General features: G+C 40.4%; 1 protein-coding gene and 1 long non-coding RNA gene across 4 annotated transcripts in view; one reads left to right on the top strand and one right to left on the bottom strand.

Annotated features, from left to right (window-relative positions):
* The window catches only part of NKAIN3 (sodium/potassium transporting ATPase interacting 3), a 621391-nt gene that overhangs the window by 61997 nt on the left and 534172 nt on the right, over window positions 1-25222 (bottom strand). The gene's annotated exons all lie outside the window — the stretch shown is intronic.
* LOC116575036 lies at window positions 1328-24737 on the top strand. The gene is made up of 4 exons (XR_004279573.1): window positions 1328-1453; window positions 13537-13630; window positions 16537-16937; window positions 24628-24737. It is a non-coding gene; the product is annotated as an uncharacterized LOC116575036 (long non-coding RNA).

Raw genomic sequence — 25222 nt, 5'->3', positions numbered from 1 at the left:
CTATTCTTTTAAAGATCCTCTTTAAATTCTGATCATTTTTTTTACCTTGTTATCTTAAAATAAGTCTCTATCCTTCCTTTTATCCCTTTTAAATTTGATGAATTCTGCTTGATTTCAGTTTCCTGGGTGAATTCTATTTAGTTTATTCCTCATTAGATATCACTCATTTTTCTCCTAAAATAATTTGCCCATTGAAAAAACACCATCAACACACAGTAACTTAAATTTCCTTTCTTAAAAATATTTTTCAGAAACATTAAAAATATCTTCTCTTTAGAACAGGCATCTCTTTTCCAAACGTTCTTGGCCAAGGCCATCTAGACCACTTTCCCAGCCTATCATTTCCATGATTGGGCTTGTATTTCTCTTGCCCTCCATCCCCATCAACAGAGCCGTGTTCAGAGAGCACCTTTTAGATCGTTTTACTTTTTGCTTCAATCTGTATACTTTCCTCCCCAGTCTCCACTGAGAGCAGGGGTGGGAACAATCTGAATACCGATTGGGGAGATGTCTTCTCCAGCCGTAGCTCCGCCCCTTGACGTCTATTGGCAGGTTCTGGAAATGCTACGCGAGATGCCCTCATAAGGCAGGGCACCTCAGGACAGCCCTCCTGCTGAACACTCGAGTATTCAGAAGCTGAGCCTGTGGGGCTTTATAAATGCTGGATGCATGCAGTTTTCCATCACTGTGGTTTTTCAGAATATGAGAGGTGAGTAGTGGTGTCCAGAAGTAAATATTCATGTACATGATAACAGTGCCATTTTCACCAAAGGGTCCCAAAGCTTGGGTAGTGCACTAGAGGGATCAGAATCCCAGCACTGTGGGATCTCAAAACCTTCGTTTATGTCTGAAACCAAACCAGGTCTGGGGTTAATCCAAGCAAAAATTCTCTTTTGTCTAAAACATCTTGCTGCTTCAGGTATCAGTTATTTCTGCCTGAATTATTGAGATAAATGTCTCTTTGGTCCATTTCCCTTTGCTAGTATAGTCCTAGATTGTAATGGAAGAAAGTGCCAGGTCATGAGGAAAAAAAATGAAATGAACCAAGAATGAATGAAAAGGAAACATGAAAAGGAAAAAAAAGTGCTCTAACACTGGTAGGATAAAATGACTTTTGCATTCATGAAAGCTGAAAGTTCTTACGCTGCACCATACAGGGTTATTCAAAACTGTTGTAAAGCTCAAGCATTTGTAATTTGGCTTTTTATTCTAGTGAGAGCATCTGTTTCCTTTTTCTACCAACCACACTTCCTTACTGTTTCCTTTAAAGATGTTTTTCAAACTGGTCTCTGAATGCATTTTAGTCAGATCCAGTATATTCTTTTCGAATAATGTGAGACAAGGTTTCCTGTCAGTTTAATGAGTCGGTTGCTGATTTGCTGATATGTCTTCAAGCCATTTCCTACTTACACAGCTGGGTGTGCTACATTTCTCTGTGCATGTGTTTGTGAAGGTAAGTACAAATTTTCAGCATAAATATACGTGTACAACCAGGTGACCTATTGCATTCTGGGAAATGGCTTGCAGGAAAGCTTTTCATTCTATGTTCTTAGACCATTAGTGAAGGATAGCGATGAAAAATAGGAAATATGTTTCTTTAAATATCTAAATTAAACAACAGGGCATTAGATTTGTCATCATTAACTAATATTTTTTACTACGAGGCAGAGTACTTTACTATGAAATTTATTGCAGCAACTCACTATCCCTGGTCTGTAAGGATTTCCTTCCTAGGGTGATTGTGTGGTCAGTCAGAGGAGAACAGGCAGAGATGTGGGGTCTATCGTAGCTGAGGCTGCAGGTTCCCCTGTGAGCAAGGCTTGGAGCTAGGACTGGTTCTAGGGAGGCCCATTCTCACTCCTCTCTTATCTCCTGCTTTTCTTATTGGACTTTCTGGTGTGTGTGTCTTATTTTGTTTAAGGACTTGATTTGTTTATCAGTAAATAATGATCACAATGACTATCATATATGGATTACACACTTTGTGCCAAGCATTATGTTGAGGTCTTTATATGTTATCTCACTCAGTTTGTTTGTTCATTTATTTGCTTATTGGACAGAGAGAGACACAATGAGAGAGGGAACACAAGTAGGGGGAGTGGGTGCGGGAGAAGCAGGCTTCCCATTGAGCAGGGAGCCTGATGTGGGACTCGATCTCAGGACCCTGGGATCATGACCTGAGCTGAAGGCAGACGCTTAATGACTGAGCCACCCAGGCACCCCTCTAACTCAGTTCTTAAAATTGCTTTGTGAAGAAACTACTGCCATCCTCATTATGTAACTAAGAAACCAAACTATGGGGAGACTAATTAAATTGGCCAATGGGACATGGCGCAGAAGTGACATATCAGAGTTTGAACTCAGAGATGTCTGAGTAAAAACCATGAGTTAATCATTAGACTATTCTGCTTCCTTCCCCCAATTAAAAAAAAAAAATGAAGAAGTCCTATAAATACTTTTTTCTTCGCTTTATACCTTCCTTCATTTCACATTGAGATGACTCTACCTTCTTATGCTTTCGTTCACTTAAATTTATTTTGGAATTTGGAGATAAGGCTGCTGATTCAAACCTGTCCATGGATTCATCCTAAAATGATTCACAGTATCAAATATTGATTAAATGCCAAACTACTAATCAAAAGAGCAATACAGTTTTAGGGATGTGTGAGATGAAGGACTAAATTATCTAGATTCTCCACGGTCTTCACACACATACACATGCGTACACTGGCATGCAGACCTGTGGATACACATACAAACATGCACAGATGCAAAACACATGCACACACATATACACACATACATATGCACAAGCACAGACTCTTAAATCTAGGACCTACCACTCCTGCATTGTGGGATGAACAAATAAACCACTTTTAAGCTCTTTTTAGCTTATGAAAAGAATCAGTCCTACTGCTCTTCTTCCTCATCTAAGACCCCACACTCTGATTGTATTATCTACCTTTTCTGCGAAATATTCTTATTTTTTTTCGGTGTCTGTGTTATTTCTTGTGTCTTTATTCTTTCCATTTCTTCAGGTCTCTGACTTGTGTCCTATCTCTTGCAAAAATCATATGTCACTCAATATATCTTCCAATTCCAAAATGATTTTCAGGGATTTCAAAATGATTTTCAGATGATTTCAGAGAATCTTGAGTGTATTTTATTTACAATTAGGAATTTTTCATAATTTTTAGCTGAAGAGGAAACTCAGACATTATAATAAATGCTAAATATCTCCTTTCTTTTTTCTTCTCTGAAAACATCTTAAATTATTTTTAAATCGTACCCTGTATGTCAAGTTTTAATTATTTGTTCATGTTTTCAATAAGTCAGCTTTCTTGAATCTCTTTGGTTTTCAATTTTGAAGTATTTTAATTTTTACTTTGTCTTAATTGTTATTTCCTATGTGACTTTGTTATGTTCTCATCCATTGGTTTCCAAAGTGTGTGTGTATGTATATACATTTAAATTATTTGCCACCTTCTTTTTAAAATTAAACTACTTTGCACTTTATTACTTTCTTATTAAAAAGATTTATTTATTTACTTATTTAGAGAGAGCATGCTTGCGTGAGTAGGGAGAGGGGCAAAGGGAGTGAGAGTGTCTAACGCAGACTCCATGCTGAGCCTAAGGCTCAATGCAGGGCCTGATCCCAGGACCCTGAGAGCATGACCTGAGCTGAAATTAAGAGCTGGTCTCTCAAAGGACGGAGCCACCCAGGGGTTTCTGCCCTCGGTTACTTTCATGAACATTCTTTCTTCTTTTTGACTATATTTTATATGATGCATTGGATTTCTCATACAAACAGAAAGTCAAAGCGTTTTTTTAAATTGCAGAAGGGGCAATTAAAATACAGAAGGGACAGTTGTCTAGTTTTATTAATATTGCTTCTGTATTTGGATTCCTGTTTGCAAATTCAGTTTCTGGTTATCCGTGTTGATAACCAAACTGAACCGCAGATCAAACGGATTGTAGTAAATATAGTATGGCCTGTAGAAATTTAGTTAGGACAAGCACAACTTTATAATGCATGGAAACAAGGGGGGCCCTAAACACATCAGGTGGACATCAAGAGAGTTCATTTGCTTCATGTGCGGCACCAGAGAGTAAGTGAAGGAAGCTTCCATGTCAGCACCTTCATTTCACATTGAGATCAATCTACCTTCTTGAGTCTTTCTTTCATGTAAAATGGACATAAGGCTGCTGTTTCAAACCTGCCCATGGATTCATCCTAAAACGATTCACAATATCAAACATTGATTAACTGACAAACTGTTAATCAAAACAGCAATGCAGATTCAAACGAGAAGATGGCGGAGAAGTAGCAGGCTGAGACTGCTTCAGCTAGCCGGAGATCAGCTAGATAGCTTATCTAAAGATTGCAAACACCTGAAAATCCATCGGCAGATCAAAGAGAAGAAGAACAGCAATTCTGGAAACAGAAAAACAACCACTTTCTGAAAGGTGTTTTCCGTTTTTTTTTAATTCTTTTCTTTTCTTTTTTCTTTTTTTTTTTTTTTTCTTTTTTCTTTTTTTTTCTTTCTTCCTTTTTGAACCTCTTTTTATCCCCTTTCTCCCCCCTCACGATTTTGGATCTCTTCTAATTTGGTTAAAGCATTTTTTCCTGGGGTTGTTGCCACCCTTTTAGTATTTTACTTGCCCCTTCATATACTCTTATCTGGACAAAATGACAAGACGGAAAAATTCAACACAAAAAAAAGAACAAGAGGCAGTACCAAAGGCTAGGGACCTAATCAATACAGACATTGGTAATATGTCAGATCTAGAGTTCAGAATGACAATTCTCAAGGTTCTAGCCGGGCTCGAAAAAGGCATGGAAGATATTAGAGAAACCCTCTCGAGAGATATAAAAGCCCTTTCTGGAGAAATAAAAGAACTAAAATCTAACCAAGTTGAAATAAAAAAAGCTATTAATGAAGTGCAATCAAAAATGGAGGCTCTCACTGCTAGGATAAATGAGGCAGAAGAAAGAATTAGTGATATAGAAGACCAAATGACAGAGAATAAAGAAGCTGAGCAAAAGAGGGACAAACAGCTACTGGACCACGAGGGGAGAATTCGAGAGATAAGTGACACCATAAGACGAAACAACATTAGAATAATTGGGATTCCAGAAGAAGAAGAAAGAGAGAGGGGAGCAGAAGGTATACTGGAGAGAATTATTGGGGAGAATTTCCCCAATATTGCAAAGGGAACGAGCATCAAAATTCAGGAGGTTCAGAGAACGCCCCTCAAAATCAATAGGAATAGGCCCACACCCCGTCACCTAATAGTAAAATTTACAAGTCTCAGTGACAAAGAGAAAATCCTGAAAGCAGCCCGGGAAAAGAAGTCTGTAACATACAATGGTAAAAATATTAGATTGGCAGCTGACTTATCCACAGAGACCTGGCAGGCCAGAAAGAGCTGGCATGATATTTTCAGAGCACTAAACGAGAAAAACATGCAGCCAAGAATACTATATCCAGCTAGGCTATCATTGAAAATAGAAGGAGAGATTAAAAGCTTCCAGGACAAACAAAAACTGAAAGAATTTGCAAATACCAAACCAGCTCTACAGGAAATCTTGAAAGGGGTCCTCTAAGCAAAGAGAGAGCCTACAAGTGGTAGATCAGAAAGGAACAGAGACCTTATACAGTAACAGTCAACTTACAGGCAATACAATGGCTCTAAATTCATATCTCTCAATAGTTACCCTGAATGTTAATGGGCTAAATGCCCCTGTCAAAAGACACAGGGTATCAGAATGGATAAAAAAACAAAACCCATCTATATGTTGCCTCCAAGAAACTCATTTTAAGCCCGAAGACACCTCCAGATTTAAAGTGAGGGGGTGGAAAAGAATTTACCATGCTAATGGACATCAGAAGAAAGCAGGAGTGGCAATCCTTATATCAGATCAATTAGATTTTAAGCCAAAGACTATAATAAGAGATGAGGAAGGACACTATATCATACTCAAAGGGTCTGTCCAACAAGAAGATTTAACAATTTTAAATATCTATGCCCCCAACGTGGGAGCAGCCAACTATATAAACCAATTAATAACAAAATCAAAGAAACACATCAACAATAATACAATAATAGTAGGGGACTTTAACACTCCCCTCACTGAAATGGACAGATCATCCAAGCAAAAGATCAGCAAGGAAATAAAGGCCTTAAACGACACACTGGACCAGATGGACATCACAGATATATTCAGAATATTTCATCCCAAAGCAACAGAATACACATTCTTCTCTAGTGCACATGGAACATTCTCCAGAATAGATCACATCCTCGGTCCTAAATCAGGACTCAACCGGTATCAAAAGATTGGGATCATTCCCTGCATATTTTCAGACCACAATGCTCTAAAGCTAGAACTCAACCACAAAAGGAAGTTTGGAAAGAACCCAAATACATGGAGACTAAACAGCATCCTTCTAAAGAATGAATGGGTCAACCAGGAAATTAAAGAAGAATTGAAAAAAATCATGGAAACAAATGATAATGAAAATACAACGGTTCAAAATCTGTGGGACACAACAAAGGCAGTCCTGAGAGGAAAATATATAGCAGTACAAGCCTTTCTGAAGAAACAAGAAAGGTCTCAGGTACACAACCTAACCCTACACCTAAAGGAGCTGGAGAAAGAACAAGAAAGAAACCCTAAGCCCAGCAGGAGAAGAGAAATCATAAAGATCAGAGCAGAAATCAATGAAATAGAAACCAAAAAAACAATAGAACAAATCAACGAAACTAGGAGCTGGTTCTTTGAAAGAATTAATAAAATTGATAAACCCCTGGCCCGACTTATCAAAAAGAAAAGAGAAAGGACCCAAATAAATAAAATCATGAATGAAAGAGGAGAGATCACAACTAACACCAAAGAAATACAAACTATCATAAGAACATACTATGAGCAACTCTACGCCAATAAATTTGACAATCTGGAAGAAATGGATGCATTCCTAGAAACATATAAACTACCACAACTGAACCAGGAAGAAATAGAAAGCCTGAACAGACCCATAACCAGTAAGGAGATTGAAACAGTCATTAAAAATCTCCAAACAAACAAAAGCCCAGGGCCAGACGGCTTCCCGGGGGAATTCTACCAAACATTTAAAGAAGAACTAATTCCTATTCTCCTGAAACTGTTCCAAAAAATAGAAATGGAAGGAAAACTTCCAAACTCATTTTATGAGGCCAGCATCACCTTGATCCCAAAACCAGACAAGGATCCCACCAAAAAAGAGAGCTATAGACCGATATCCTTGATGAACACAGATGCGAAAATACTCAACAAAATACTAGCCAATAGGATTCAACAGTACATTAAAAAGATTATTCACCACGACCAAGTGGGATTTATTCCAGGGCTGCAAGGTTGGTTCAACATCCGCAAATCAGTCAATGTAATAAAACACATCAATAAAAGAAAGAACAAGAACCATATGATACTCTCAATAGATGCTGAAAAAGCATTTGACAAAGTACAGCATCCCTTCCTGATCAAAACTCTTCAAAGTGTAGGGATAGAGGGCACATACCTCAATATCATCAAAGCCATCTATGAAAAACCCACCGCAAATATCATTCTCAATGGAGAAAAACTGAAAGCTTTTCCGCTAAGGTCAGGAACACGGCAGGGATGTCCATTATCACCACTGCTATTCAACATAGTACTAGAGGTCCTAGCCTCAGCAATCAGACAACAAAAGGAAATTAAAGGCATCCAAATCGGCAAAGAAGAAGTCAAATTATCACTCTTCGCAGATGATATGATACTATATGTGGAAAACCCAAAAGACTCCACTCCAAAACTGCTAAAACTTATACAGGAATTCAGTAAAGTGTCAGGATATAAAATCAATGCACAGAAATCAGTTGCATTTCTCTACACCAACAGCAAGACAGAAGAAAGAGAAATTAAGGAGTCAATCCCATTTACAATTGCACCCAAAACCATAAGATACCTAGGAATAAACCTAACCAAAGAGACACAGAATCTATACTCAGAAAACTATAAAGTACTCATGAAAGAAATTGAGGAAGACACAAAGAAATGGAAAAATGTTCCATGCTCCTGGATTGGAAGAATAAATATTGTGAAAATGTCTATGCTACCTAAAGCAATCTACACATTTAATGCAATTCCTATCAAAGTACCATCCATCTTTTTCAAAGAAATGGAACAAATAATGCTAAAATTTATATGGAACCAGAAAAGACCTCGAATAGCCAAAGGGATATTGAAAAAGAAAGCCAACGTTGGTGGCATCACAATTCCGGACTTCAAGCTCTATTACAAAGCTGTCGTCATCAAGACAGCATGGTACTGGCACAAAAACAGACACATAGATCAATGGAACAGAATAGAGAGCCCAGAAATAGACCCTCAACTCTATGGTCAACTAATCTTCGACAAAGCAGGAAAGAATATCTAATGGCAAAAAGACAGCCTCTTCAATAAATGGTGCTGGGAAAATTGGACAGCCACATGCAGAAAAATGAAATTGGACCATTTCCTTACACCACACACAAAAATAGACTCAAAATGGATGAAGGACCTCAATGTGCGAAAGGAATCCATCAAAATCCTTGAGGAGAACACAGGCAGCAACCTCTTTGACCTCAACCGCAGCAACATCTTCCTAGGAACAACGCAAAAGGCAAGGGAAGCAAGGGCAAAAATGAACTATTGGGATTTCATCAAGATCAAAAGCTTTTGCACAGCAAAGGAAACAGTTAACAAAATCAAAAGACAACTGACAGAATGGGAGAAGATATTTGCAAACGACATATCAGATAAAGGACTAGTGTCCAGAATCTATAAAGAACTTAGCAAACTCAACACCCAAAGAACAAATAATCCAATCAAGAAATGGGCAGAGGACATGAACAGACATTTCTGCAAAGAAGACATCCAGATGGCCAACAGACACATGAAAAAGTGCTCCATATCACTCGGCATCAGGGAAATACAAATCAAAACCACAATGAGATATCACCTCACACCAGTCAGAATGGCTAAAATCAACAAGTCAGGAAATGACAGATGCTGGCGAGGATGCGGAGAAAGGGGAACCCTCCTACACTGTTGGTGGGAATGCAAGCTGGTGCAGCCACTCTGGAAAACAGCATGGAGGTTCCTCAAAATGTTGAAAATAGAACTGCCCTATGACCCAGCAATTGCACTATTGGGTATTTACCCTAAGGATACAAACGTAGTGATCCAAAGGGGCACATGCACCCGAATGTTTATAGCAGCAATGTCCACAATAGCCAAACTATGGAAAGAACCTAGATGTCCATCAACAGATGAATGGATCAAGAAGATGTGGTATATATACACAATGGAATACTATGCAGCCATCAAAAGAAATGAAATCTTGCCATTTGCGACAACATGGATGGAACTAGAGCGTATCATGCTTAGCGAAATAAGTCAAGCAGAGAAAGACAACTATCATATGATCTCCCTGATATGAGGAAGTGGTGATGCAACATGGGGGCTTAAGTGGGTAGGAGAAGAATCAATGAAACAAGATGGGATTGGGAGGGAGACAAACCATAAGTGACTCTTAATCTCACAAAACAAACTGAGGGTTGCTGGGGGGAGGGGGTTTGGGAGAAGGGGGTGGGATTATGGACATTGGGGAGGGTATGTGCTTTGGTGAGTGCTGTGAAGTGTGTAAACCTGGTGATTCATAGACCTGTACTCCTGGGGATAGAGTATTATGCCTCCATCAGAAAGGATGAATACCCAACTTTTGTAGCAACATGGACGGGACTGGAAGAGATTATGCTGAGTGAAATAAGTCAAGCAGAGAGAGTCAATTATCATATGGTTTCACTTATTTGTGGAGCATAACAAATAGCATGGAGGACATGGGGACTTAGAGTGGAGAAGGGAGTTGGGGGAAATTGGAAGGGGAGGTGAACCATGAGAGACTATGGACTCTGAAAAACAATCTGAGGGTTTTGAAGGGACGGGGGGTGGGAGGTTGGGGTACCAGGTGGTGGGTATTATAGAGGGCACGGATTGCATGGAGCACGGGGTGTGGTGCAAAAATAATGAATACTGTTACGCTGGAAATAATAAAATAAAAAAAAAAAAAAAAAAAAAAAACAGCAATGCAGTTTATTAGTAACAAATATGCAAATATCCTAGTAAAATCACAAATTACAAAAGAGCCTTGAAGTTATACTATATGGAAAGAATGAATGTGGCATTTCTTTTGCAAGGTAGTCACTAATTGATTCCCTTAAATAATACAATGAGTTCTCACGGTACTTTGAAAATGATGCAAAGTGAAAACATGTATGAGTTTGTTCTCATATGGTGCAATAGACACCCATGAGCTCCTTGTGGGGTCATAACCTGGGGAAATGTCCCTTACTGTTGGCTCATCTAGGAAGATGCAGTTTGAGACAGAGTTAGAAGGAAAAGGGATTTTTATGGCACCTGAGTGGCTCAGTGGGTTAAGTGGCAAACTCTTGATTTCAACTCAGGTCATGATCTCAGGGTCCTGGGGTCGAGCCCCGCCTTGGGCTCAGCAGGGAGTCTGCTTGAGGGATTTCTCTCTCCCTCTCCCTCTGCCATTCTCCCTACTTGCACTCTCTGTCTCTTACATAAATACATAAATCTTCAAAAAAGGTAAAAAAGAAGGGCAAGAGATTTGATTTGGCAGGTGAGGGGAACTGTAGTCCCAACAGATAATTGTGAAAATGGAGCTCTGATGGCCAACAGAAAATTGTGAGGAGTGGGGAGTGCACATCACGGTTCCTGGCAAGGCAAGAGGCAAAGGAACCATCTACACTGTCAGGAGTCATTGCAGAGTACAAAAGTCCAGCAAGGAAGTAACTGAGACTTCAACTTTGGTCCAAGCAAGAATGACGGGGGGGTGGGGGTGGGGGAGATCAGGTTGCAAGAAGGCTGAAGCCCAAGGTAAGCATCCCAGATAGCTTTCAGAGAAAGAGAAGCTCAGAACAAGGTCTGAAGCAAGTTTCTTCTCTTTGGAGGCAGCCCAAAGATTGACCTAATCAAACCTACCCTAGCATATGTCAAAGTTGCTCTTGTTCCCCCATATCAGGAATATGCTATCATCTGCTCAGGAGACCTCTGTGTCTGCATGTGTGGCCAGGTCGTGTCTGACCAAATTTAGGCCTCCCACAGTGGTGGTGGGGTGTCATCCTGGATAGTATAACTATCTCTGCCATTCCTCAGGGACCCCAAATAACCTGCTTTCTCTGGGCTATTTCTGTGGATTAAAGTACTGAGTGGGAAGCTCTATATGTGATTCAGTGCCATACAAGAAGAGAGGGAAGGATGCCTGGGTGGCTCAGTCATTAAGCGTCTGCCTTTGGCTCAGGTCATGATCCCAGGGTCCTGGGATCGAGTCCCACATCGGGCTCCCTGCACAGCAGGGAGCCTGTTTCTGCCTCTGCCTGCTGTTCTCCCTGACGAATAAATAAAATTTTCAACCAAAAGAAGAAAAAAAGAAAGGAAACCTAAGATGAATAACAATGTTATCACAAGCTGTTACTGCAAGCTGAATTTTGTATTCTCAGGACAATTTTTGGATCCCCCCCACCTCCGACAAAAGTCTGGTGAAGTTGGCTTCCTACCAGCTTTGCAGCCAGGCAGTCCAATGTAGGCATGCAATGGACACCTGGTTTCCTGTCTCTACGACTTTCCTGGAATTTTTGTTAGTCAAAATGCCTCATCCAGACATGTTTGCTCCCTTGCCTTAGAATGGCCTGGGGCAGAGGGCAGTGGGTGCTGAAAAGTAATGATAAAATCGGTGATTAATGTGTCACGGGATATTCTGGGGCAGAAGATGGGTGCATTGGAAGAGGCTCGTCTGATTTTCTCTGACGGAGGGTAAAAATGGAAGGTGTGGCCCCAAGCACAATGCATTCTGAAATCTCTAATGCTTGTTTTGAAAATGTGGATTTGTCCCAGTGTGATTGCTACATGAGGGAAAAATTTGAACATGAGGGCAGGTCTGGCTTTTGTCTATGTATGACTTTGTCCATGAGAAATGACAGGTGAATGCCGAAAACTGCATCCTGTTGGACTGAGTTGTGCAGGAATACACGAAATGCACACATGAATGTGCCTCAAAATCTACCGGTACCTTGGTTTCCCACGTGCATTATAAGCGAAGCTCCTCCCCTGGTAGAGTTACAATTTCCCACCGAATTTCAGACAATTTTTCTTCCACCTCTCCACAAGAACTCAGAAGCGGCAGCCTTTCTGACATCCACTTCAGCAAGTAAACTGCACGTCTTTTTCAAGGAAAAACAACATATTACTAGAGTATGTATACATTTCTTAACCACTTCGTATATGCAAAACTGTGCCACCCCTTTTACTAGCTTCCTGTTTTTTTATGTCACTGATAAAGTTTGTGAGTTGTTCCCTGACCCCATTTTCTCCATAAACCTTGTGGGTTTTCTCGCATGACTTTTAAGGGACTAATATGTCCGTTTAGAGCAGAACTGATGGGACCTTTGGTTTATCCACTAGTATGATGGAGATGGATTATGAAAGTTTGGAAGAGATATTTGTGATTGCATCCTGGGATTCTGGTAGAATATTCCTTCCAGGCCATCATTCTTCTTGATGGCGTAAATACCAATTTCTCAGGAGCCATGGAATGAGAGTATTTTCCAAGCTTTATCCCAAGGAACTTGGTAGAAACCAATGTGCCTGAAAAACAAATGCAGACACAAGATGGAGGGGATGAAAGGTGATGATCTGAGGTGTGGGGCCCCCATTGAAGGGCTAGCAGGTGCTCCTATCTACTTCTGCTGTTCCAAGGTGAACGAGAGACACTCTGGCCAGGGCTGCAAGATGGACAAATTCTGCCTGTATAGCAGGCAATTGGATAGCAGGAGGCCTTTGGAAATTAGAATGCAGAGGGCTTAGAATTGGCTTTCTGGCTCTGTGATTTGGGAAGGTCCCAGATCTGGCAGCGAGAGGAAAGAAGAGGGCCAGTAAATAAATCTGTTCTTGGCTGACTCGTGCATGTCATTGAGGTTCTGCTGGTTTGTGCTAATGGCTAATGGGAGGTTTGGCTCCCATAAGGAAGTGACACAATCATTTTGTGAATTGGTAGTGAGGGTTTGATGGAAAATACCTTGCTCTCCAAAGTGATGCGGTGAGACTCCCAGAAATGATATTCAGACAGGAGACCGTTCCATTACAATCTTCCCTATGGACTTCATAGCCTTCCCCTCCTCCCTCCCAGGAGTTATTCTTTATAGCAAAAACGAGTCATAGGTCTGAGTTAGGACTGACTTAATGTTACACTAGTATCTTTTACCTTGGATTTTTTTCTAGCTTTATGGAGATATAATCAACATATAATATTGTGTAGGTTTAAGGTGTACACTGTGATGATGGCAAAGGTTAACTCTTGCTGGTCTTCTGACAGCTACTGAAATACTGAAATATCTGATTGTTGTACACGCATTGTGTTGGAACAGTGATTTCTCAAACTGTGTTTTGCATAGCTCAAGGTGGTTTGGAGGTACGTCAAGAGAGAAGAGGGAGGAATACAAGGAAGAAGAAGGTGTCAGGCACTTTATGCCCCTCCCCCCATCCAAGGTAAGCAGATTCACACTTTCTGTTTTACCACTGAGATTTGTTACTGGTTGAATTGTGTTCCCCCAAGAGATGTGAAAGTCTTAAGCCTTAATGTCTATAAATGTGATCTTATTTGGAAATAGGGTCTTTGCAGATGATTAAAGTTAATTCTTAGAATTATGCCTAATCCAGTGTGACTGGTGATTTTTTTTTTTTTCCAAAGAGAGAGAGCACAGAAAGAGAGTGAGTGGGAGAAGCACGCTCCCCTTGAGCAGAGAGCCCAATGTGGGGCTCGATCCCAGGACCCTGGGATCATGACCTGAACTGAAGGCTGACGCTTAACCGACTGAGCTACCCAGGTGCCCCTGACTGGTGTTTTATAAAAAGGAGAAATTTGGATACAAGAGAGATGCACACAGGGAGGATCTCATCCTTCCTGGTAGAGGAGGGTACTTCTCCAAGTCAAGGTATGCCAAAGATAGCTAATACCAGAAGCCGGCAGAGAGGCACATAATAGATTACCCCTCACAGCCTTCAGCAGGAAACAACCCTGCTGACATCTTCATTTTGAAAACTTAGCCTCCTGAACTGTGAGATAATAAATTTTGTTTGTAGAAGCTACCCGTTTTATGGTACTATGTTACAGGAGCCTTAGGAAACTAATACAGGATTCTTGGTGAAACTTTATTTGTGAAATAAATAAACAAACAAAAACAAAAACAAAACACAAAGAGTTCTCAGGTTAAAATTATTTGAAAATGACTGAGTTAGACTGAGTTAGAAAATGGGCCAAGTAGAGAACTGTGGACACTTCCAATACAGTCATCCCATTCAAAGGACAGGAGATCTGAGTGCCAAAATTCCACTGAAGAAAGGCATTAAAGGCATACTTCCTGACTTGGGTATTTAATTGGTGTTTTCATAATGGGACTTGTATTGTATAGTTTGGAAATGTCAGGAGAAGAAAAATAAAAATGTCTCAAACAGGTTATGCAACAGCCTAATATAATCATGATCAGAGGAGGCTGATCATGTTAAGATCATGTTTGTTAAGAGGAGGCCTTAACAAACATTCACAATGATCATAAGAAGTTCAAAATAGGGGTTTTTTTTGTCTTTTTTTCATGACTATGACTAGTTATGTGTTCTCGGGAATCCCTGTTTGGTATAAACTGTCGTTCACCTGTGCTAATACAGCAAGCCAGGAGTCAGTGGGAAGGTATTGATTTGGGATAACGATTTTATTTAACACCTGGTACTCATTGCACAGATGTGCATCCTTGCTTCTTTTCTTGACAAGGAGAGACAGCTGATGGGCAGATGGGGCCCTACTGTAGATTTCTTTCATTAAATTCTCCATGGGATGCCATCTTTGACTGATCATGAATACATGTTCCTGGCAGAAGATCAATAGCTCAGGCAGAGGGGTAGGAAGCAGACAGGGTTTTGGTTTAAAGAGTCTAAATATATTTTAGAGTTCTAGGATTTCTGTGTTAGAAGTGGCACATTTTGTGTTATTTTATACCCTAGTATGTATGCTCACTGCTGGAAGAGATATGAAAGCAGCAGAAGCTAGCCTTGACTTTGGCTTTAGATGACTTCAAGTCATTCTGGACAAGCCCCTGCACCCCTGGAATTATGAGGTCATGAAAACCAGGCAATATCCAGGAATGAATATCTTTGATGACATTAAAAATTATTAGGGGACCCAGAACCTCTTGTAGCACTTACCAGAGTCTGAGATTATCTTTGGATGTTGGGTCTGTGGTGTTGTCAGCACCACCCCTCAACAAAGGAATAACTCAGTGATTACACAGTGCTCCATGTGTGTGAATATGGACATCTGTTGAATAATGGCCTATGCCCCTATTGAAGTAAAGCAGCACTTTGTGGATACCCAGGGAATGAGGTTTCCAACCTGTCGTTTCTGCCCCAATTATCCTCTCCAGTACCCACAGCAGACATCATCACTGGCCAAGGCACACATTTGTTCTGAGCCCAGAAGAGGTCTTGAAATTCTTCTACACACAGCTCTCTAGGCATTCACTACCAAGAAATGTGTTGCTGTGCAAGGTGAAACCTATTTGCCTTGCCTATATTGGGCCTTGATTAGGCATTTGGCATAATGCTTACTGCTGGTCCTAAAATGAAGCCAGACTAGTGGCCCAGTTCTAGGACAGCTCCAATGTCTGCACAAAGGAAAAATCATCTGTCGTGGACATTTAACCACTCCTAGTCACCACCTGCAACTCAAAGTCAAGCATTTGGCCTCAGATCACTCTGTATCAGACAAAGAAATTCACCTGACAGTTCTGAGTTGTCAACTGGTAGACTCTTGACCTGAAATCCACAGGCAAGTAAATGTGGGCAAACAGCACTGACTGTCCCCAGTGCTTGCTCAAACACCCCTCGGATCTGACCAGGAACTCGGCCAGCAGGAAGAAGCAGAAGTGAACTCACCACAGTGAGTTAGGAACTTCCTCTGCTAGATCTCTTTGCCCTGTGTAGCTGGGCCAGGTTCTTACAAGGAATGTAGGCCAAGTTCTTGATCACCTGGGAGTATAAACTATCTGCAACAATAAGACAGAAACAAGGGAGGAAAGGCAAAATGGCACTGATGGGGTCTGGCACTTCGCAGACACTATCTTATTAATCTCAATAGCCTCACAAAGTAGGTAGTTTTATTGCATTTTACCAATAACGAAAGTGAAGCTCAGGGACTGTGTACCCTCCTGAGGTCACAAGTAGGAAGCAGCAGGAGTGAGACAACCTTTAGATCTGCCCAGAGCTCCCCTTTGCTCCTTGTGGCACCTGCTTCAAACACACCACTGGCCTATGCCAGGAAAGAAGCCACATCTCTCATATCCTATTATTGTGCTTCTTGCAAAATTAAAAAGCTTCTTACTATTGTTTCACCTTACTTACAGGTGCCTACACCACAGCCAGCACTTAAACAGATGGATGAAACACCATCGTCCTCCTCTCCAAACTTACAGTCAGCCGTTCGTATTACTCTTGACATTTCGGAGGTCATCTCTCTTTCTCCCCTCAACACACAGACTGGTCTGGCTCCACGATTCAAAATGAAAAAGCAAAATGGCAACAAATGTCAAGTGTAACAGTGATTCTTTCAGACAAAGCACCAAGAGAGCAAAGCTATTAAAAATTTCATTCTCTCTGCCCTTCCATTTACTGGGCTGCATTCTCTATGTTACTAAAATCAGCACCCTTGGAAGGAATGGCCAGCACCACTGCCTGGGACATAGCGCTGTTTCTGCAAATGTGAGTCTAAGTGGAATAAGACCCACAAATAGCTCGTTTGGGAGTGGTAAGTGGTAAGAAAGATCTAGTAAATCCTGCATTATTACTTATAAAGGCTGAAGAAACAGGAAAAAAAAGGAGCTCATTATCTTTAAAGGAATTTAAACTTATATGTACACTTAATTGATTTTGCTTATATATCAAGAGTCCTCCCATTAAGTATTATTGTACTTTCTTACCTAGAGTAAGAAAGTCTTGCTATTTAAAAGGAACTAAACTTCCCTTTAACTTGGAAAAAAGACAGCAAGAAAATTATGCTTTCTTGTGGAAATTTGATATGTCATCATTGGCAGCGTCATTTCATAAACGATGCATATGGAAACTTAATTAAATCCTGCCAATGATTAACGATTTAATTTATGTTCAAAACATAGCAAAAGACTGATACAATTTTTAAAATTTTTGAATTTAAATATGTGACTCAAACCAACTCTTCATCTTTAAAAATGGAAAAGCTGAACCACTTGTCACATTTCTTATGCTCTGGATAAATCTTACCCTGGTTGTCTAGTCATTGATTTCCAAGAAAATTCATTTGTCAAACCTCTTTTAGTTCAAGCCTCCCTGTTACGCATTCGTCATTTCCTGGACTGAAAGCACACAGGCTTTCTCTCCTTGCCCTTTACACATCACTTTAGTGTTTTTGATCTTTCTTCCTCTTTGATAGCTGTGTGATCAGGTATGGATTTTTAAAAACTCAAGTACTGAGTGAGATTTTCCCGTCTTCTGGGTTACAATCAAGTCTTGGAAATCTGACATCCTGAATTCACCCTGTATCTGCTAAAAAGATGGGAGACTCTGGTTCTTTGTGTGTTGATAAGAATCATAAAGCAGACGTATTTTACTTAAATAAAATAACAGAGTACAGAAAACAGGGTGAATGTTACAGTTAGAAAATTAAATCAAATATATAGTAGCATATTGTGATCATGGTGAATGAAACCTTTTCCCTGGGTGACTCTTTTTTATCTTAAAAAAAAATACTGTACAATCCCTGCTTAAATAATGCCCATTTACTCTTATTCACAGGACTGCTTGCTAGAATATTGTGCCTGAATAACACATGTTTCAGTGTCTTTGTAGCCTATTATGTGACTGTCTGCTTAAAACTTTCCTTTCTCTAGTTTTATGTCGCATCTTCTGGGATAACCATGATAAGCAAAGGTAATAAATACAAATGTTTCCTTATTTACTTAGGAAGTGTTCAATCCTGCCCCGATGCTCTTTTATCATTCATTCTGTCCCTATCCAGTACTTCTTCTGTACAGGACTCAGACTCAGGTCCCTGAGAATTTTGCCTGCAAAAGCCCCTCATCTCTTTTGTGGAATGTCTTGTTTGGGCAAGGTGTGCGGGGGGCTGGGGCAGGGGGAACAGACACAGGTCAAGGAGTCCACTCTGTTAGGTAGAGGAATTTTTTTTTTATTATTTAAGCAGCAGGTCTGTAAAAAATTTATATTATGAAGAAGATTTATGAAACATGGAACCAGTGTGGGAAAGACAGAATTGAGAATATGTCATTTCTAAAGGCATCCCTAACGCTGGACATCTGCCTTTATATTAACTAAAAACAAAACAAAACAAAAACAAACAAGCAAAAAACCCAAAAAACAAAAACCAAGCACATGACAAAATACTCCCTTTCATTTCGAATCATATCCAAATATGTTCTGTGTCTGGGCAGCTATTCCTCAATGACTTATGACTGTGTACAATGTACTTGGTGAGTGAAACAGGCCTTATTTCATCTAAATTTCCTTTCATATGTGGGACATGAAGGTTAAGTGGCACTGGAGGCCTTAGATGACTGTAAAAACGGCAGAGATAGTGTTTTCTTGCTGGGTAATGACAGGGTAATTCATGGACTTTTGGGGCCACCATGATTCCTCAATTGCCCAGGCCCAATACTCCTGTCCCCTGACACACATGCAGTGACCCATGTCTACGGGAAGGCCAAATGGGGCCAGTCACCAAGGAGGAACTTGCTCCTTTCACCAGTAATTCTCTGTCATTCTTTTTTTTTTTTTTTAAGATTTTATTTATTTGACAGACAGAGATCACAAATAGGCAGAGAGGCAGGCAGAAAGAGAGGAGGAAGCAGGCTCCCTGCCAAGCAGAGAGCCCGATGCGGGACTCGATCCCAGGACCTTGGGATCATGACCTGAGCTAAAGGCAGAGGCTTAACCTACTGAGCCACCCAGGTGCCCCAATTCTCTGTCATTCTTATCTTTTGCCCCAACACTCCCCCAACCCCCTTCAAGAAGATCCCATTCAGTTCTACTGCATCAACGTTTAGTAGTGATGAAACGAATGCAGAACAAGATAACGAGGAGTTCGTGTTTGCATTCAGGCCAGGTTGGGGACACTGGCTCAGACTGAGGCCAGAGGAAATTACAATAGGATCTAGCAAGGACAATGAAGTGAGGATCTTCTTATGAAACAAAAACATCCTCCATCCCCTTCTTGGATAAAAAATAAACATTTTCTTTTAGCCTGATGCCACATTTTGTTGTAAATGCTGACCTAAAGCTTAAGTAAGTCTCCTGAATGCATGAAGTTAATCTGAAGTTTTCTGAAAGGGATCTGGAATCCCTACTGTCCCCAGACATAAATCATCCTTGGACATAAAAACAGACTGTTGCTACAGAGTTAGTTTATTCTGGGGATGCAGTCCCTTTCTACACAGATTTACCTACAGTAACCCTGGAGAGCTCCCCCATTATGCCTTCTATAAATAATGGAATCCTTTCTTTTAAAAGCTCAAGACAGAGATGCAAATAAGTTGAGCTGCAGAAAAAAGTCTTCCAGGCCCCAAATGCCCAGTCATATCAGCCAGGCCAATGATCTGCGTGTTTGGGGCACTTAAAATCGTATTTCGGTTCCTGCCCTGCAGTTACTGTTACTACAGTCTGACACACTGTTACTACACTCAACGTAGGCTTTCCTTTCTTTGTCATAGCATACAAATAGCTTTTTATTGTGAAGTTGCAAAGTGCCTCGAACCGCTTAGTAGTTACAGGTTTTAGGACCTTTCCCATCAAGTTTTGGACCCCTGATGACCAAAGAGATCATCCTGGAGCTCTCTCACTTCTCGAATGGCCTCTCGTTGGCTTGGAGAGGAGAGGTCCAGCGTTAGTGTAAATGGCTGCAAAGGGGAGAGGGGGAGGCTGGGCGCTGAATGCCCCCTCTTACAGGCAAGGTCCTTGCAGGAGCCATAGGTCAGAAACAAATCCTGAGAAAACACTCTATTCATTTCCTTTTGCTGCTTTAGAAAATCATCAGAAATATAGGCACCTAAAGCTACACAAATGTGTTATCTTACAGTCCTGGAAGTCAAAAGTGCCCATGTCCCTACAGAAGAATCCCATTCCTGCTTGTTCCAGCTTCTAGATGCAACCTGTGTTCCTCGCCTCGGGCCCCCTTCCATCTTCAAGGCCAGTAAGGGCAGCTCAATTCTCCTGTCTCCTGTTTCTGACTCACTTTCGGCTCCCCTCTTCCATTTTTAAACACCTCCGTGATTATACCGGGCTCGTTTGCAGAATCTAGGACAATGTCCGCATCTCAAGGTCCTTTATCTTATTCACATCTGCAAAGTCCCTCCTGGCACATCAGGTAACATTCTAACAAGTTTCGGAGATTCGGACGTGCCCATCTTTGGGGGGCTATTAGGCTGCTGACTGTGACCGCCTGGCTGCAGTAGACGTGAGAACTCTCTAGTTACCTCTTCAGTTGGAAAGTCACCCCGGGACATGTGAGAGAGTAACACAAGGAAGAAATGCACAGCAGTCCCTGAGGTGCTATAATGATGAGATGCTATTCACACCTGCTCAGGTGATTGCTTTCACTAAGTCATATATTCAACACAGGCTTTCCTTTCTTTGTCATCGTTGTATCTTTTTCTTTTATGTGGGTTGAGTTGCCAACTTTTTAACATAGGAACTGGGACTGAAAATGGTGTGTACTACTGTTAAAAGGGTTGGAGAAATCATCCCCGTAGTATTTGCCTTGCTTGGAATTATAAAATTTATTTGTGGAACTTCTTTCATCCTGGAAGGTCAATCAGCATCGGGACAGCACAGCTATCATCAATCTGACTCTCTTAGGCAATCTGGCCCTCTGGAGGTCTCCTCACAGAAACATTTTTTAACAGTAAAAAATGGAGAAAGTGGGGTAAAAGGACAGGAGCCAGAAGAAAGAAAGTCTTACTTTCCCTTCCACTGCGTTTTCAGACCGTCCAGATTTAAATAAAGCACACCCTGGAGAAGAGGTAAAAACCATTTTTTACAGTGAAAAATTAATTTGTTAGAAAGCCTGGTGGAACTGTCTATGGCAGAACTAAGCAAATTATGTTAAACAATGGTATATGCATTATAGACTCTCAGTATATAACTAGGTCACTAAATAAGTCAACATCCCTTTGAGTTTTGTTTTTTTTTTTTTCCATGTGAAATCAGCAACTGAAGGATAATGTGGGTTGGGGAAGATGTATGGCAGAAACATGTTCCCCCTAGTGGTTAACAGTAAGCTTGGTTTTTATTACAAAAGCCACTCATTCATTCATTCAAAAATACTTCTTGAATGCTTACTAAGAGCAATGCTATGGAGGGAGGAATATATGTGGAAGTGACTATATAAGCATGAAAGTAAAATCCAGCCCCAGTCCCTGTATAGTTTATTTATTTATTTTTAAATATTTTATTTGTTTATTTGACAGGCAAAGATCACAAGTAGGCAGAGAGGCAGGCAGAGAGAGAGAGGAGGAAGCAGGCTCCCCACTGAGCAGAGAACCCGAAGCGGGGCTCGATCCCAGGACCCTGGGGTCATGACCTGAGCTGAAGGCAGAGGTTTTAACCCACTGAGCCACCCAGGCGCGCCCCGCCCTGTATAGTTTATAATCTAAAGAGAAAATACTGTAACCTGTGTGTGATTCCTGGGTGCAGTGGAGACATTATATAAATGTTTTAAATTTTCTACAATTTGAAACCCACATCTGATTTCATTTATCTAATTCTTACCAAGTCATCCAAAAGAGGTCTCTACAAAAAAAAAAAAAAAAAAAAAAAAAAAAAAAAAAAAAAAGATTTAGATCCTTTTATTTATAATTTTAAAGGCCTAAAACATCACTACTTCAGATACGAAAATCTTTTGTTTTTCCCACTCATTTGCAAGAGCCTTTTTAAGAAACTCAAAACCATATGATAGAGCCACAAGATCAAGAATGTTCTGTGGTGGTGTCAAGTCTATTTTGTTAACATAGGCAAAGAACTCTAAAACCTTTAAATAGGATAGTCTGTCAGGCTTAGCATATTTTAGGTTGGCTAAAAAAAAAAAAAAAAAGGAAATTGAGAAATTGAGAGTGTGCATGAATAAGGGAGCTAAAATTAATGAAAGACAAATAATTCTTGTTATTAAGCCTTTGGAAGAAGGAAAGAAGTAGAGACAAAAACAGTATGATATATAGCTTGCTTCTCTGTTGTATTTCTGCCTGTTAGGGAGATGGGAGCAGATATGTTTCAGAAGGCAGATGAGATTATATCAGAAATACCTACACTCAGTGCTGTTTAGGTGTTGGAACCAAATCTTTACAACCTTTCCACTCAGGAGCAAGAAAAAGCCCCCAGTGCACACTGAAATGTCTCCCTTAGTTTTCCAAAGCTAAGAATGTTAATAAAAATCACTCATTTTCTTTCCCTAAGAAGAGTCCAAGTTATCCTGGTGACCCCAGGAAGATAAACATCATTGTCTGGTTCAAGCTGAAGGACTTTGACACATACTTATATTTTCCTGGAATGACTGGAAATTAGTGTCTCAAATGCTAAGGAGTTTATTTCCTTGGATATAATTACAGTGTAATATTTTTATCATTTGTGCAAACTGAAACATGTGACAGTTTTTCTATTCTTATACCTAAGCATTGCATCATATACATGCAAAATCTTCCCTATGTATAGTCAATAGCTCCCCCAACAATCACTACCCCCTTCCGCTACTCCTAAAAAAGGGACCTTCTCTGTCTAAAAAACTTATGGAGCCCATACCTGAGAGCAGAATGACATTTACACATCTAAGACGATGACAATGATGAAATAATTTGAATTCTCCTAGCTATGTGATTTTACTTGTTTGTATCTTCCATTTCTTAAGTTTCTCCAAATCCACAAGTCTCTTTCTAAATGTCTCGGCTGTCTCCAATGGGGTTCAGAAAAGCACTCCAAATGGTGCCTTCCCCACACATTTCTATACCATCACACACTTCTAAGTCCTAGGATTCAACTGCTTCCTCCATCTCCATTTTATTTTCCTAACAAGTTTTCAAGAGTGAAGAGGGCTTATCTTTACTTTTATTGCTCTCATTAGCTCTTCAGATGTACTCTGTGTATAATAGACCTTTGATAAACACTTACAAACTACACAGCCAAAGAACTTTAAAGATTAGGTTCAAGGATTCCCTTCGGATGGGGGGACATACTGGGTCATGTTCAAGGTAAATTGCTTTTGTCACTCAAATTGTTTTCGGCACAAGAGACAAAGTAAATTAGCTCAGTGTCTTTTGTTTCTCATTAACTCCAAAGCATGTTGAATTTAGAAAAGTAATGTGAGGGGCGCCTGGGTGGCTCCATTGGTTAGGCATCTGCCTTTGGCTCAGGTCAAGATTCCGGAGTCCCGGGAATGAGCCCCGCGTTGGGTTCCCTGCTCTGTGGAGAGTCTGCTTCTCCCTCTGCCTCTGCTGATCTTCCACTCATGGTCTCTCTTACTCACTCTCTTTCTCAAGTAAATAAATGAAATCTTAAAAAAAAAATACGAGTATTATTTGATAGTACATCATAGTTCATCACATCTAGCTACTGTGAAAGTTATTCGAAAGCAGTAGACAGAGGGAAAAGATAAATCCTGAGCTACAGAGTTCAAATAGAAAGACCATTCTCTTGTCAACAAAAATGCCATATGTTCGAGTACTATAATGCAATGCTATACACATTGTCTTCATATTCAGAATAAAAAATTTTCTACTCAATAATTAAAAATCTCTTCAAGGTAACTTTAAAATTTTACTGTGGTTTTCAGACATGGGGAGGGAAATCTTTCAGTTACCTGACACTGATTGTGGGAGTCTCTCCTACGTAGCTGTATTACCAAATCCACACAGCTCAGTTCAAGGGCTGTGATCATTACTAAGTCATATTTTAAAATATCGTAAAGTAACGTTTTAACCTGAAATGGAGATGGCATCACCCGCCCTATTTCATGTGCATCACAGAGTCAGTCCACTTCACACATCTTAAATAAATTGCAAGTTTGTGAAGATAAAAAGAAGATAACATTCATTAAAAATAAATGCCAGTTCATTATACACAATGTCATTTACAAGGTCCTAACACTGGGAAGCGGCTACTCCTTGCTAATATTTTCTGAGAAAACAAATAATGGAATCTCACAGGAATGTCAAACAGAGGCAAGACTAGGAGTCGAGTCTTTTCTGTGAGTGAATTTAGCAGAAATTGCATTTACTCCCTTTAGTAATAAATGTACCTATCACACTTCAACTTTCCAGGCAAGCTTGTTTTTTGTTTATTAAAAGGTTTAGGTTTCACTCCCTGCTTGACTCCTCAGATATTTGTGTCTTCAGCTCCCTGAATTGACTAAATGCTGCATAAGTGATCATGTCGGCTCCTGAGTCTTATTTCTTACTTATCTCTAGACACGGCCTCATGCAAGAGTCTTCTCACCACGGACCTTCTGACAGAAATGTGGAAGCCCCTGGAGCCAAAGCGTATGAGGTAGACCCAGAGAGGAGCCTTCACCCAAGCTCACTGGATCTGCCCATTTCCCAGCCCATGCTCCACACTGGCGACTTTGTTCCTTTTCCAGTTTCACTGCCGTCAGAGAATTCCTTGTAATTTTTTTTTTTTTTAAGATTTACTTATTTATTTGACAGAAAGAGAGGGATGGAGAGCATAAGCCAGGGAGCGAGGCAGAGAGAGAGGGAGAGGCAGGCTCCCCATTGACGAGGGAGTCCAATGTAGGGTTCAATCCCATGACCCTGAGATCATGACCTGACCCACTGAGCCACTCAGGTGCCCCAATTCCTTACAATATTAAATAGAGTAGCTACTACTTTGTCTTATGGTTTTACCAAAAGGGAATTTTTAATTTTTTTAATTTTTAAAATTATTTTTAAGAATTTTATCTATTTATTTACTTGAGAGAGAGAGCAATTGGAGGGAGAGAGAATCTGAAGCAGACTCTGCACTGAGCACAGAACGTGACGTGGGGCTCAGTCCCACAAGACTGTG

This window comes from Mustela erminea, chromosome 16 (assembly GCF_009829155.1).
Source record: "Mustela erminea isolate mMusErm1 chromosome 16, mMusErm1.Pri, whole genome shotgun sequence".
NCBI classification, from domain to species: domain Eukaryota; kingdom Metazoa; phylum Chordata; class Mammalia; order Carnivora; family Mustelidae; genus Mustela; species Mustela erminea.
This window is presented reverse-complemented; position numbering and strand designations above follow the sequence as displayed.